Here is a 15,292-nt window from a genome sequence, read left to right as displayed (position 1 = left end):
ACCCATGCCCCCCTGGTCGAACCTTCACTAGAGATGAGCGCCGGAAATTTTTCGGGTTTTGTGCTTTGGTTTTGGGTTCGGTTCCGCGGCCGTGTTTTGGGTTCGACCGCGTTTTGGCAAAACCTCACCGAATTTTTTTTGTCGGATTCGGGTGTGTTTTGGATTCGGGTGTTTTTTTCAAAAAACCCTAAAAAACAGCTTAAATCATAGAATTTGGGGGTCATTTTGATCCCAAAGTATTATTAACCTCAAAAACCATAATTTCCACTCATTTTCAGTCTATTCTGAATACCTCACACCTCACAATATTATTTTTAGTCCTAAAATTTGCACCGAGGTCGCTGTGTGAGTAAGATAAGCGACCCTAGTGGCCGACACAAACACCGGGCCCATCTAGGAGTGGCACTGCAGTGTCACGCAGGATGTCCCTTCCAAAAAACCCTTCCCAAACAGCACATGACGCAAAGAAAAAAAGAGGCGCAATGAGGTAGCTGACTGTGTGAGTAAGATAAGCGACCCTAGTGGCCGACACAAACACCGGGCCCATCTAGGAGTGGCACTGCAGTGTCACGCAGGATGTCCCTTCCAAAAAACCCCCCCCAAACAGCACATGACGCAAAGAAAAAAAGAGGCGCAATGAGGTAGCTGACTGTGTGAGTAAGATAAGCGACCCTAGTGGCCGACACAAACACCGGGCCCATCTAGGAGTGGCACTGCAGTGTCACGCAGGATGGCCCTTCCAAAAAACCCTCCCCAAACAGCACATGACGCAAGGAAAAATAAAAGAAAAAAGAGGTGCAAGATGGAATTGTCCTTGGGCCCTCCCACCCACCCTTATGTTGTATAAACAAAACAGGACATGCACACTTTAACCAACCCATCATTTCAGTGACAGGGTCTGCCACACGACTGTGACTGATATGACGGGTTGGTTTGGACCCCCCCCAAAAAAGAAGCAATTAATCTCTCCTTGCACAAACTGGCTCTACAGAGGCAAGATGTCCACCTCATCATCATCCTCCGATATATCACCGATTACATCCCCCTCCTCACAGATTATCAATTCGTCCCCACTGGAATCCACCATCTCAGCTCCCTGTGTACTTTGTGGAGGCAATTGCTGCTGGTCAATGTCTCCGCGGAGGAATTGATTATAATTCATTTTAATGAACATCATCTTCTCCACATTTTCTGGATGTAACCTCGTACGCCGATTGCTGACAAGGTGAGCGGCGGCACTAAACACTCTTTCGGAGTACACACTTGTGGGAGGGCAACTTAGGTAGAATAAAGCCAGTTTGTGCAAGGGCCTCCAAATTGCCTCTTTTTCCTGCCAGTATAAGTACGGACTGTGTGACGTGCCTACTTGGATGCGGTCACTCATATAATCCTCCACCATTCTTTCAATGTTGAGAGAATCATATGCAGTGACAGTAGACGACATGTCCGTAATCGTTGTCAGGTCCTTCAGTCCGGACCAGATGTCAGCATCAGCAGTCGCTCCAGACTGCCCTGCATCACCGCCAGCGGGTGGTCTCGGAATTCTGAGCCTTTTCCTCGCACCCCCAGTTGCGGGAGAATGTGAAGGAGGAGATGTTGACAGGTCGCGTTCCGCTTGACTTGACAATTTTCTCACCAGCAGGTCTTTCAACCCCAGCAGACTTGTGTCTGCCGGAAAGAGAGATCCAAGGTAGGCTTTAAATCTAGGATCGAGCATGGTGGCCAAAATGTAGTGCTCTGATTTCAACAGATTGACCACCCGTGAATCCTTGTTAAGCGAATTAAGGGCTCCATCCACAAGTCCCACATGCCTAGCGGAATCGCTCCGTGTTAGCTCCTCCTTCAATGTCTCCAGCTTCTTCTGCAAAAGCCTGATGAGGGGAATGACCTGACTCAGGCTGGCAGTGTCTGAACTGACTTCACGTGTGGCAAGTTCAAAGGGCATCAGAACCTTGCACAACGTTGAAATCATTCTCCACTGCGCTTGAGACAGGTGCATTCCACCTCCTATATCGTGCTCAATTGTATAGGCTTGAATGGCCTTTTGCTGCTCCTCCAACCTCTGAAGCATATAGAGGGTTGAATTCCACCTCGTTACCACTTCTTGCTTCAGATGATGGCAGGGCAGGTTCAGTAGTTTTTGGTGGTGCTCCAGTCTTCTGTACGTGGTGCCTGTACGCCGAAAGTGTCCCGCAATTTTTCTGGCCACCGACAGCATCTCTTGCACGCCCCTGTCGTTTTTTAAAAAATTCTGCACCACCAAATTCAAGGTATGTGCAAAACATGGGACGTGCTGGAATTTGCCCATATTTAATGCACACACAATATTGCTGGCGTTGTCCGATGCCACAAATCCACAGGAGAGTCCAATTGGGGTAAGCCATTCCGCGATGATCTTCCTCAGTTGCCGTAAGAGGTTTTCAGCTGTGTGCGTATTCTGGAAAGCGGTGATACAAAGCGTAGCCTGCCTAGGAAAGAGTTGGCGTTTGCGAGATGCTGCTACTGGTGCCGCCGCTGCTGTTCTTGCGGCGGGAGTCCATACATCTACCCAGTGGGCTGTCACAGTCATATAGTCCTGACCCTGCCCTGCTCCACTTGTCCACATGTCCGTGGTTAAGTGGACATTGGGTACAGCTGCATTTTTTAGGACACTGGTGACTCTTTTTCTGAGGTCTGTGTACATTTTCGGTATCGCCTGCCTAGAGAAATGGAACCTAGATGGTATTTGGTACCGGGGACACAGTACCTCCAACAAGTCTCTAGTTGGCTCTGCAGTAATGATGGATACCGGAACCACGTTTCTCACCACCCAGGATGCCAAGGCCTCAGTTATCCGCTTTGCAGTAGGATGACTGCTGTGATATTTCATCTTCCTCGCAAAGGACTGTTGGACAGTCAATTGCTTGGTGGAAGTAGTAAAAGTGGTCTTACGACTTCCCCTCTGGGATGACCATCGACTCCCAGCAGCAACAACAGCAGCGCCAGCAGCAGTAGGCGTTACACGCAAGGATGCATCGGAGGAATCCCAGGCAGGAGAGGAATCATCAGAATTGCCAGTGACATGGCCTGCAGGACTATTGGCATTCCTGGGGAAGGAGGAAATTGACACTGAGGGAGTTGGTGGGGTGGTTTGCGTGAGCTTGGTTACAAGAGGAAGGGATTTACTGGTCAGTGGACTGCTTCCGCTGTCGGCCAAAGTTTTTGAACTTGTCACTGACTTATTATGAATGCGCTGCAGGTGACGTATAAGGGAGGATGTTCCGAGGTGGTTAACATCCTTACCCCTACTTATTACAGCTTGACAAAGGGAACACACGGCTTGACAAATGTTGTCCGCATTTCTGGTGAAATACTTCCACACCGAAGAGCTGATTTTTTTGGTATTTTCACCAGGCATGTCAACGGCCATATTCCTCCCACGGACAACAGGTGTCTCCCCGGGTGCCTGACTTAAACAAACCACCTCACCATCAGAATCCTCCTGGTCAATTTCCTCCCCAGCGCCAGCAACACCCATATCCTCCTCATCCTGGTGTACTTCAACACTGACATCTTCAATCTGACTATCAGGAACTGGACTGTGGGTGCTCCTTCCAGCACTTGCAGGGGGCGTGCAAATGGTGGAAGGCGCATGCTCTTCACGTCCAGTGTTGGGAAGGTCAGGCATCGCAACCGACACAATTGGACTCTCCTTGTGGATTTGGGATTTCGAAGAACGCACAGTTCTTTGCTGTGCTTTTTCCAGCTTGAGTCTTTTCATTTTTCTAGCGAGAGGCTGAGTGCTTCCATCCTCATGTGAAGCTGAACCACTAGCCATGAACATAGGCCAGGGCCTCAGCCGTTCCTTGCCACTCCGTGTGGTAAATGGCATATTGGCAAGTTTACGCTTCTCCTCCGACAATTTTATTTTAGGTTTTGGAGTCCTTTTTTTACTGATATTTGGTGTTTTGGATTTGACATGCTCTGTACTATGACATTGGGCATCGGCCTTGGCAGACGACGTTGCTGGCATTTCATCGTCTCGGCCATGACTAGTGGCAGCAGCTTCAGCACGAGGTGGAAGTGGATCTTGATCTTTCCCTAATTTTGGAACCTCAACATTTTTGTTCTCCATATTTTAATAGGCACAACTAAAAGGCACCTCAGGTAAACAATGGAGATGGATGGATACTAGTATACAATTATGGATGGACTGCCGAGTGCCGACACAGAGGTAGCTACAGCCGTGGACTACCGTACTGTACTGTGTCTGCTGCTAATATAGACTGGTTGATAAAGAGATGTAGTATGTATGTATAAAGAAGAAAGAAAAAAAAAACCACGGGTAGGTGGTATACAATTATGGACGGACTGCCGAGTGCCGACACAGAGGTAGCTACAGCCGTGGACTACCGTACTGTGTCTGCTGCTAATATAGACTGGTTGATAAAGAGATGTAGTATGTATGTATAAAGAAGAAAGAAAAAAAAACCACGGTTAGGTGGTATACAATTATGGATGGACTGCCGAGTGCCGACACAGAGGTAGCTACAGCCGTGGACTACCGTACTGTACTGTGTCTGCTGCTACTATAGACTGGATGATAATGAGATGTAGTATGTATAAAGAAGAAAAAAAAAACCACGGGTAGGTGGTATACAATTATGGATGGACTGCCGAGTGCCGACACAGAGGTAGCTACAGCCGTGGACTACCGTACTGTACTGTGTCTGCTGCTAATATAGACTGGTTGATAATGAGATGTAGTATGTATGTATAAAGAAGAAAGAAAAAAAAAACACGGGTAGGTGGTATACAATTATGGACGGACTGCCGAGTGCCGACACAGAGGTAGCTACAGCCGTGGACTACCGTACTGTACTGTGTCTGCTGCTAATATAGACTGGATGATAATGAGATGTAGTATGTATAAAGAAGAAAGAAAGAAAACCACGGGTAGGTGGTATACAATTATGGATGGACTGCCGAGTGCCGACACAGAGGTAGCTACAGCCGTGGACTACCGTACTGTACTGTGTCTGCTGCTAATATAGACTGGATGATAATGAGATGTAGTATGTATAAAGAAGAAAAAAAAAAAACACGGGTAGGTGGTATACAATTATGGATGGACTGCCGAGTGCCGACACAGAGGTAGCTACAGCCGTGGTCTACCGTACTGTACTGTGTCTGCTGCTAATATAGACTGGATGATAATGAGATGTAGTATGTATAAAGAAGAAAGAAAAAAAAACCACGGGTAGGTGGTATACAATTATGGATGGACTGCCGAGTGCCGACACAGAGGTAGCTACAGCCGTGGACTACCGTACTGTACTGTATCTGCTGCTAATATAGACTGGATGATAATGAGATGTAGTATGTATAAAGAAGAAGAAAAAAACCACGGGTAGGTGGTATACAATTATGGATGGACTGCCGAGTGCCGACACGGAGGTAGCTACAGCCGTGGACTACCGTACTGTACTGTGTCTGCTGCTAATATAGACTGGATGATAATGAGATGTAGTATGTATAAAGAAGAAAAAAAAAACCACGGGTAGGTGGTATACAATTATGGATGGACTGCCGAGTGCCGACACAGAGGTAGCTACAGCCGTGGACTACCGTACTGTACTGTGTCTGCTGCTAATATAGACTGGATGATAATGAGATGTAGTATGTATAAAGAAGAAAGAAAAAAAAACCACGGGTAGGTGGTATACAATTATGGACGGACTGCCGAGTGCCGACACAGAGGTAGCTACAGCCGTGGACTACCGTACTGTACTGTGTCTGCTGCTAATATAGACTGGTTGATAATGAGATGTAGTATGTATAAAGAAGAAAGAAAAAAAAACCACGGGTAGGTGGTATACAATTATGGATGGACTGCCGAGTGCCGACACAGAGGTAGCTACAGCCGTGGACTACCGTACTGTACTGTGTCTGCTGCTAATATAGACTGGATGATAATGAGATGTAGTATGTATAAAGAAGAAAAAAAAAACCACGGGTAGGTGGTATACAATTATGGATGGACTGCCGAGTGCCGACACAGAGGTAGCTACAGCCGTGGACTACCGTACTGTACTGTGTCTGCTGCTAATATAGACTGGATGATAATGAGATGTAGTATGTATAAAGTAGAAAGAAAAAAAAAACCACGGGTAGGTGGTATACAATTATGGATGGACTGCCGAGTGCCGACACAGAGGTAGCTACAGCCGTGAACTACCGTACTGTGTCTGCTGCGACTGGATGATAAATAATGATATAAAAAATATATATATATCACTACTGCAGCCGGACAGGTATATATTATATAATGACGGACCTGCTGGACACTGTCTGTCAGCAGAATGAGTTTTTTATAGAATAAAAAAACACCACACAAGTCACACGACGAGTGTTTAACTTTTTCAGGCAATCACAATATAGTATACTATACTGGTGGTCAGTGTGGTCAGGTCACTGGTCAGTCACACTGGCAGTGGCACTCCTGCAGCAAAAGTGTGCACTGTTTAATTTTAATAATATGTACTCCTGGCTCCTGCTATAACCTATAACTGCTCCCCAGTCTCCCCCACAATTAAGCTGTGTGAGCACAGTCAGATATTATACATAGATGATGCAGCACACTGGGCTGAGCACAGATATGGTATGTGACTGAGTCACTGTGTATCGTTTTTTTCAGGCAGAGAACGGATTATATTAAATAAAACTGCACTGGTGGTCACTGGTCAGTGGTCAGTCACTAGTAAACTCTGCACTCTCTAGTACTCCTAAACTCCAGTAAATCAAGTGTCTCTGTCTCAATCTCACTCTCTCTCTTCTAATCTAAATGGAGAGGACGCCAGCCACGTCCTCTCCCTATCAATCTCAATGCACGTGTGAAAATGGCGGCGACGCGCGGCTCCTTATATAGAATCCGAGTCTCGCGATAGAATCCGAGCCTCGCGAGAATCCGACAGCGTCATGATGACGTTCGGGCGCGCTCGGGTTAACCGAGCAAGGCGGGAAGATCCGAGTCGCTCGGATCCGTGTAAAAAAAGCTGAAGTTCGGGCGGGTTCGGATTCCGAGGAACCGAACCCGCTCATCTCTAACCTTCACTGCTCTTTTCTACCAGTAGCGGCTCTTGCCACAGGTAAGCAGGCTTTTTGCCCAGGGCACTGCTATCCTGAGGGCGCGGCCGCAGCCGTTGCAAGAGCCGCTTCTAATCCACCCTCCCTCTCAGCTGCAGCCGGCATTGCTGACTGACGCTAGAGGTCAAAATTGACACCTAGTGTCAGTGCGGCGCTGCTATGGAAGAGACGTCATGAATGACATCTCTCCCATAGAGAGGAGCCGGCGCCCGGAGACAGCAGCAGCAGTGGTCCGGAAGCAGGAGCGAGGCTGGTAAGTATTGTTTTTTTGTTTTTTAGGGTTTCATAGCGGCGCTACTACAGGGGGCACATACTTGGGGGCACAGCTATAGGGGGCACATACAGATGGGTCCATGGTTATCTTGGCTAGTTTGCTGCGCCTAGGCACAACATTGTTTATTAACATAAACCCTTCATCTATTGTTCTCAGCTGCAATACAATACAGAGAACAATACAACAGGGGATTAAGTCATTACAGTAGGGGATTAAGTCTGACTGCCCAGTCTCAGTTAATCCTATTAGAGGTCAAGATAAATATGGACCCATTTGTACTGGGGTCACATCTACAGGGGGCACTGCAACTGGGAGCACAGCCGCTGGGGGCACTACTACAGGGGGCACAGCCACTGGGGGCACTACTACACGGGGCACAGCTACAAGGGGCACAGCTACCGGGGGCAAATCTACAGGGGGCACTGCTACTGGGGGCAAAGCAACTGGGGGCACTGCTACAGGGGGCACTGTTACAAGGGGCACAGCTACAGGGGGCGTACTACAGGGGGCGCTACTACAGGGGTCACTGCTACAGGGGGGACAGCTACTGGGGGAAAATTAACTGGGGGCACAGCTATTGGGGGCAAATCTTCAGGGGGCACAACTACTGGGGGCACACTACAGGGGCACTGCTACAGGATGCAAATCAACTGGGGGCACAGCTACAAGGGGCACAGCTACAAGTAGCACAACTACAGGGGGCACTACTAAAGGGGGCACTGCTACAGGGGGAACAGCTACTGGGGGTAAATTAACTGGGGGTACAGCTACTTGCGGCACATCTACTGGGGGTACAACTACTGGGGGCACAGCTACAGGGGGGCACAAGTACAGGGGGATAACTGCGGGCATGCCCCTTCCCTATGAAAAAGCCACGCCCCTTCCCTATAAAGAAGCCATGCCCCTGCTTTGGTGCGCGCACACCAACTGTATTTTACCTGGGTCGGGGGGGGGGGTGTGCCACAGGAAACTTTCGCCCTAGGCGCCACAAGGTCTAGAACCGGCCCTGTTTGCTACCCTCACTATCCATCCCTGTGCCCCCAACAGGCCTAGCTTTTCCTGTTATGCACTTCCCCTTGGTCTAGTCTTATTTGTTCTGTGCCTCCCAGGTCCAGCCCTCCCTGCCCTGCATCCTCTTTTCAAAATTGGCTTATGCACTAACTAATGCCTCACCTCTGCTTTATCTCAACCCAAATTATCTACAGCCCCACCCGCCTCTTTTTTTTGGGATGGGGGGCTGCCTATTAAGCAAGTCTCGGGCCCCACAAATTCTGACTGCAGCCTTGCCAGGTGGTGTTTTTGTTTAGATAGTAAGGAGAACAAAGTTTACAGTATTCTTTATGCTCATTTAATAAAGGGTCTTAATACCAAAAGAATTTTTCACTTAGTATCGCAATGATACTAACAAATATGCCATTGCTATTTAACAGTGAGGATCAGTGCATCCCCCTCCTTTGCAGCATCTTCCTTGGTTACCGCTGCCAGCGATGGGCTGATAAGTTATGTGCATGTGCAACGACCAGTTCGCACATGTGCATGCCTTTTTCACCCAGCGGGGACCTGGTAGTGTCTGTAAGCCTCTGCTGTGTCCCAATTGCCATATCGCTCTGGCCATTCTATTATTGAGAGTGCTAAAGGGGTTATAGGGGTCACTCTGACCCGACTGCACGCATGCATTTGTCGCAATGGACCCGACAACCCCTATTCAAAGAGTGGGCAAATCCGACTGTCGGATTTGGCCGTTGCTGCTCACCCCCCGTCTCTCTTCGCTTCAGCGCCGCTTCACTCAAACCCGGCGCCTCTCCCCTCACCCGCGCTGCTCGCTTCACCTGCACCGCTCCCCTCACCCCGGTGCCGATCGCTTCACCCCGGCGCCGCTCCCCTCACCCTGGCGCTGCTCCCCACAGGGTGGATGGAGGAGGCGACAGCAATGTCAATCTGACTTTTTACAAAGTCGGATTGACATTTGTCGGAAACGGGACCAAAACCTGTTGGATTTGGTCCCCTATCCGACAGAATTACGCTGTTTGGCAGCTATTCCACCGATCCACAAGCTTTCCGACAAGTCGGATTTCCTAACTTGTCAGAAAAAATGAGGCCAGATTGAATAGGTCGGAACCCTTTCCGACCTATTACAGTCGGAACCCCTTCCGACCTATTTCAGTCGGAAACTGCCGTCTTTCTGACAACCCCTATACCCCTATATCTCCATCCAAGGCTCAGTAAATAGACACCTTAAACTCTCTATCGACTAATGCACTCCACACTTCATTCACACAAACTCCTTATACTGTATATATAGAAAATAAAGACACGGACAACTGAATTGGCGATGAAAGGGGACAGCTTTTTGTTTGAAGGGATATTAAATTTTAGCTTGAAAAATTGGTAATGGTGATGGGGAACGAACAGCCTAGATTAAGCAATAACTTGTTAACACAAACCGAATGGGCCAACTGCCCATAAATTTGGAAGGATGAGGCTACTTGCCGCAATCCCTGCCAAACAACTCACAATGGGGGTAGCCATCTGCCCAACCCCTTGTGGGGACAATATAACAAGCAGATAAGGCCAACTACCACCATCACTATAAACTTGAGGCACCAACCCATCCCAAAAGAGGCAAAGGACACCTGGTCCATTGGTGCCCTTGAACCAAACTAATATCCACTCCTAGCCTCCTCCATGGCATGGGCCACACCTCAGGGAAACAACATAATGACCCTTAAAATCACAGGGACGTTCTGAACCCACTGACAAATGACAGACAACTAGGGCGGGAGAGTGGACAACTCCAAACAAAGACAGAGACAGCCTCACTTTCACAACCAGCTAAGCAACACAAATCCCTCCTCCATTTCCAAATACACTAACTCATGAGGCCAAAACCGAGCTCTAATCCCTCCCTACTAAAAGCTTAATCCCTTTGTGTCTGATAAGAGTGAGGAGTGCACAAGTCTGGAGGTTTAGGACACTACTGTCATTTTAAATGCTCTCCATGTTCTTAACCAGAGTTTATAGAGGAACCTGACTATGTATGTTAAATCATATAAAAAAATGGATACCTCACTGCAGACACTCATATGTGGCTTTACATAAGAAATATTACAACCCATCTCTTAAGAAGATATCAAGAAACTACCTACAGTAATGCTGGAATCCCAGCACAAGTGGCAATGGTTGATTCGAGCGGGATTGATCTTAGACTGGCTAATGATTTTGGGATACAGTAAGTGCAGACACTGATTAAGATGAGGATGATGAGCAAATGGAGGAAGATTGCATGCATGCCTTACTGAAACTAAATCATAATGGCAGATGAGAGGCAAGCACATCTACTGTATTTATTGGGTAACAATTTCAGAAAGAAGTCTTCGACTAATATTGCTCAAAGTAATAACAATGAAAATTAGTGGTTATTAAATATTTCCAGTAAATGAGTGTAAATGCTATAAATATTAGTGCAATAACAATCTGGAGATTTTTTTTACATATTTATCAAACAAACATTTTTGGGGTAAAATCCAAAAATAAGAGCGTTTTGCTAATAAAAACCACACCCTACTTTTTACACATTTTGGGGAGATAATTTTTAGACTTTTGGAGTAAAAAGACTAATGGCACTTTCTGAAAATTCAAATTCTACTGAAAAGAAAAATTCAGGTATAATATGTGTGGCTTCTGCATAAATAAATACTTTTGTAGAAATAGCTCAAGAATTTTAAAAATTGTCTAAACACAGTGTTGAGAAAGGGATTAAGATGAGGTAAAGCTGGGTATACACATTGGGAGATATATCGGCTGCTCAAACAAATGACATATCGTGAGTGGGTCAGCGGGTGTATACACACAATATATCTGTGAATGATGTCGTTCACAGACATATTGTGCTGGCTCTGCAGATATATCAGCACGTCTGGCGATGCGTATGGGTATTCTGCTGACTGCCTGTAGGTGTCCACTTGCTGCAGAGACTGACATTACAGGTGGGCAGGCAAATTCAAATGCCTGCCTAGCTGTGATATGAGAATTGACAAGTCGAGCGACCGTTTGGTAAGTGTATATGCTTACCTGAATCGGCTGCTCTGTCGGCATGACATAGGGTCCGCCGTCAGGTCACTTTAGTGTGTACCCAGCTTTGATTGTTGTCCCCAGGTTCACTCCACTAGGAAACAGTTGACTCAGGATGGACCTGAAGACAGAGGGTGATAGACACAGAGAAGGGGGGATGTATCCAACCATGTACAGAGTAAAGGTGGAGAAGTTGTACCTCACTCAATCAGCTTCTGGCTATCAATGCATTGAATATATTTATTACATAATAGCTACAAGCTGATTGGTTGCTATTGGCATCTACACTTGTCCTCCTTAGAAGGTTTGATACAGTTGGGCAAATGTACTAAGCCTTGGAGAGTGATAAAGTAGAGAGAGATTCTCGGGTCTATTTGCTAAGCCTTGGATGGAGATACTGTAAAGTGGACGGAGATAAAGCCCCAACCAAACCAGCTCCTAACTGTTATTTTTCAAACACTGCCTGTAACATGGCAGTTAGGAGCTGATTGGCTGGTACTATATCTCCATCCACTTTATCTCCATTCAAGGTTTAGTAAATAGACCCCAAAGTCCCAACCGACCAGCTCCTAACTGCTATTATTTATACACTCAGCCTGCAACGGGTTGGGTATGTGTGACTGGAGGTAAGGAGACTGCCGGTTACAATACCGATGGTGGGATCCCGGCATTTAGATGCCCGTGGGGGGGGGCAAGTGCATCGAAGCCCCTTGCGGGCTTGGTGGTGAGCTGAGCTCGCCTCAGGTTCTATTCCCACTCTATGGGTGTCGTGGACACCCACGAGTGGGAATAGTGCCTGGTGGTCGGCATGGCGACCGTCGGAATAGTGAGGGGGCGGAATGCAGGTACCGGTTTTGTGCCTGGCGGTCTCCTAACTGCCGGTCACATAACTACATCCCCCTGTAACATAGCAGGAGCTGTTGGTTGGTAGTTTATCTCTCCCCAATTTATCACTCTCTAAGGCTTAGTACATATCTACTGTAACACAAAAGTAAGTGGTCTTATTTTCTGGCGCTCACAAGAGCAAAATCTCACTTTTCTTTTAATAAGCTCTTGGGGATCCTGAGAAAAGATCCTATAATAGGATCTAAAATCCCAGAGAAGACGTTTTTTATATACAAGAAAGCACCTAATTTGGAAAATAAGTTGACTAGAAGTATTTACCCTGCAAAAAAGTAAGAAGAGCTATACGTACAACAGGTTTTCACCGTTGTGGTGTATGTATAGCATGTAGAAGTGTGAAGAGTGACGTTAGGAAAATAGAAAGTGTTGAAGTCAATGGAACACTACATGAGATAAGAGATTTTATCACATGTAATGTAAAACATATCGTGTACCTCACTGAATGCACGTGCAATTTATGCTATATAGGCCACACAACTAGACCATTTAAGGTGCGTATGGGGGAACACCTGAGAAATATAAAGATTGGGCTAAAGACGCTTTCACTTTCACAGCACTTTAAACTTCATCATGGTAGTTCCATCACACATATTAAGCGGTTTGTAGGGATTGAAATAGTGGAAGAAACCTGCAGGAGAAGAGATTTAGAGGCACATTTAGCACAGACAGTGATGAAAACTATTTTCAAATTGAATACATTGGGGTATATTTACTAAGCTCCCAATTTTGACCGAATTGCTGTTTTTTCTTCAAAGTGTCATCTCGGGAATATACTAAACTAAAATCTCGGCAGTGATGAGGGCATTCGTATTTTTTTGGAAGTCAAAGAAAAAAATACGTATGAATACACCATCAGTCAAAAACGCCTGTTATTTCATACAACTCGGTAATTTACTAAAAATTCTATTTCACAAACACTGCCGGCAATAGCCAAACACTGCCGTGAAAAAATACAATTCATAAAAAAAAGCAGTTTTAAAATAGACCTGCTTTTTTTACCATGTTCTGATAGTCATGCACGGATCCATGAGATCCGTGCATGTTTATCAGTGGGAAAAGGTGGGAAAGTGTTAAAAAAAATAATGCGTGGGGTCCCCCCTCCTAAGCAAAACCAGCCTCGGGCTCTTTGAGCCGGTCCTGGTTTTAAAAATATGGGGGGAAAAATGACAGGGGTCCCCCCATAATTGACCAACCAGCACCAGGTCCTGCGTCCGGTCCTGGTGCAAAAAATACGGGGGGACAAAAAACGTAGGAGATAATGCCACAGCCGGGGGACACTTTTATATCGGTCCCTGCGGCCCTGGCATTAAATCACTAACTAGTAACCCCTGGCTGGGGTACCCTGAAGGAGTGGGGACCCCTTAAATCAAGGGGTCCCCCCTTCAGCCACCCAAGGGCCAGGGGTGAAGCCCGAGGCTGTCCCCCCCATCCAAGGGCTGCGGATGGGGGGCTGATAGCCATGTGTAAAAATAAGAATATTGTTTTTTGTAGCAGTACTACAAGTCCCAGCAAGCCTCCCACGCAAGCTGGTACTTGGAGAACCATAAGTACCAGCATGCAGTGGAAAAACGGGCCCGCTGGTACCTGTAGTACTACTACAAAAAAAATACCCAAATAAAAACAGAACTCACACACCTTGAAAGTAAAACTTTATTACATACAAGCACACCTACATTAACACATACTTACCTATGTTCACACGAGGGTCGGTCCACTTCTCCAAGTAGAATCCATGGGGTACCTGTGAATAAAATTATATTCACACAATCCTGTGTAGATCGGTCCTCTTCTGAGCTTGTAATCCACGTACTTGGCAAAAAAAAACCCCGAAAAACCCGATCCACACACTGACTGCCACACACTGACCCCGACTGCTGAGACCCCCCGTGACTCCTGTCACAGAGGGTCCCTTCAGCCAATCAGGGAGCGCCACGTCGTGGCACTCTCCTGATTGGCTGTGCGCTCCTGAGCTGTCAGTCAGGCAGCGCACAGCAGAGATACAATGTAGCGCATAGGCGCTCCATTGTATCCAATGATGGGAACTTTGCGGTCAGCGGTTGACCACGAGTAACCTCACCGCTGACCGCAAAGTTCCCACCATTGGATACAATGGAGCACCTATGCGCTACATTGTATCTCTGCCGTGCGCTGCCTGACTGACAGCTCAGGAGCGCACAGCCAATCAGGAGAGTGCCACGACGTGGCGCTCCCTGATTGGCTGAAGGGACCCTCTGTGACAGGAGTCACGGGGGGTCTCGGCAGTCGGGGAAAGGGGTCCCATGTGTAAACATGGGGCCCCTTTCAGTGTGTGGATCGGATTTTTCGGTTTGTTTTTTTGGCAAGTACGTGGATTACAAGCTCAGAAGAGGACCGATTTACACAGGATTGTGTGAGTATAATTTTATTCACAGGTACCCCATGGATTCTACTTGGAGAAGTGGACTGACCCTCGTGTGAACATAGGTAAGTATGTGTGAATGTAGGTGTTACTTTCAAGGTGTGTGAGTTCTGTTTTTATTTGGGTATTTTTTTTGTAGTAGTACTACAGGTACCAGCGGGCCCGTTTTTCCACTGCATTCTGGTACTTGTGGTTCTCCAAGTACCAGCTTGCGGGGGAGGCTTGCTGGGACTTGTAGTACTGCTACAAAAAACAATATTCTTATTTTTACACATGGCTATCAGCCCCCCATCCGCAGCCCTTGGATGGGGGGGACAGCCTCGGGCTTCACCCCTGGCCCTTGGGTGGCTGGAGGGGGGACCCCTTGATTTAAGGGGTCCCCACTCCTCCAGGGTACCCCGGCCAGGGGTGACTAGTTAATGATTTAATGCCAGGGCCGCAGGGACCGATATAAAAGTGTCCCCTGGCTGTGGCATTATCTCTCTGACTAGTGGAGCCCGGTGCTGGTTCAAAAAATACGG

The sequence above is a fragment of the Pseudophryne corroboree genome, chromosome 1 (assembly GCF_028390025.1).
Source record: "Pseudophryne corroboree isolate aPseCor3 chromosome 1, aPseCor3.hap2, whole genome shotgun sequence".
NCBI lineage: Eukaryota > Metazoa > Chordata > Amphibia > Anura > Myobatrachidae > Pseudophryne > Pseudophryne corroboree.
This window is presented reverse-complemented; position numbering follows the sequence as displayed.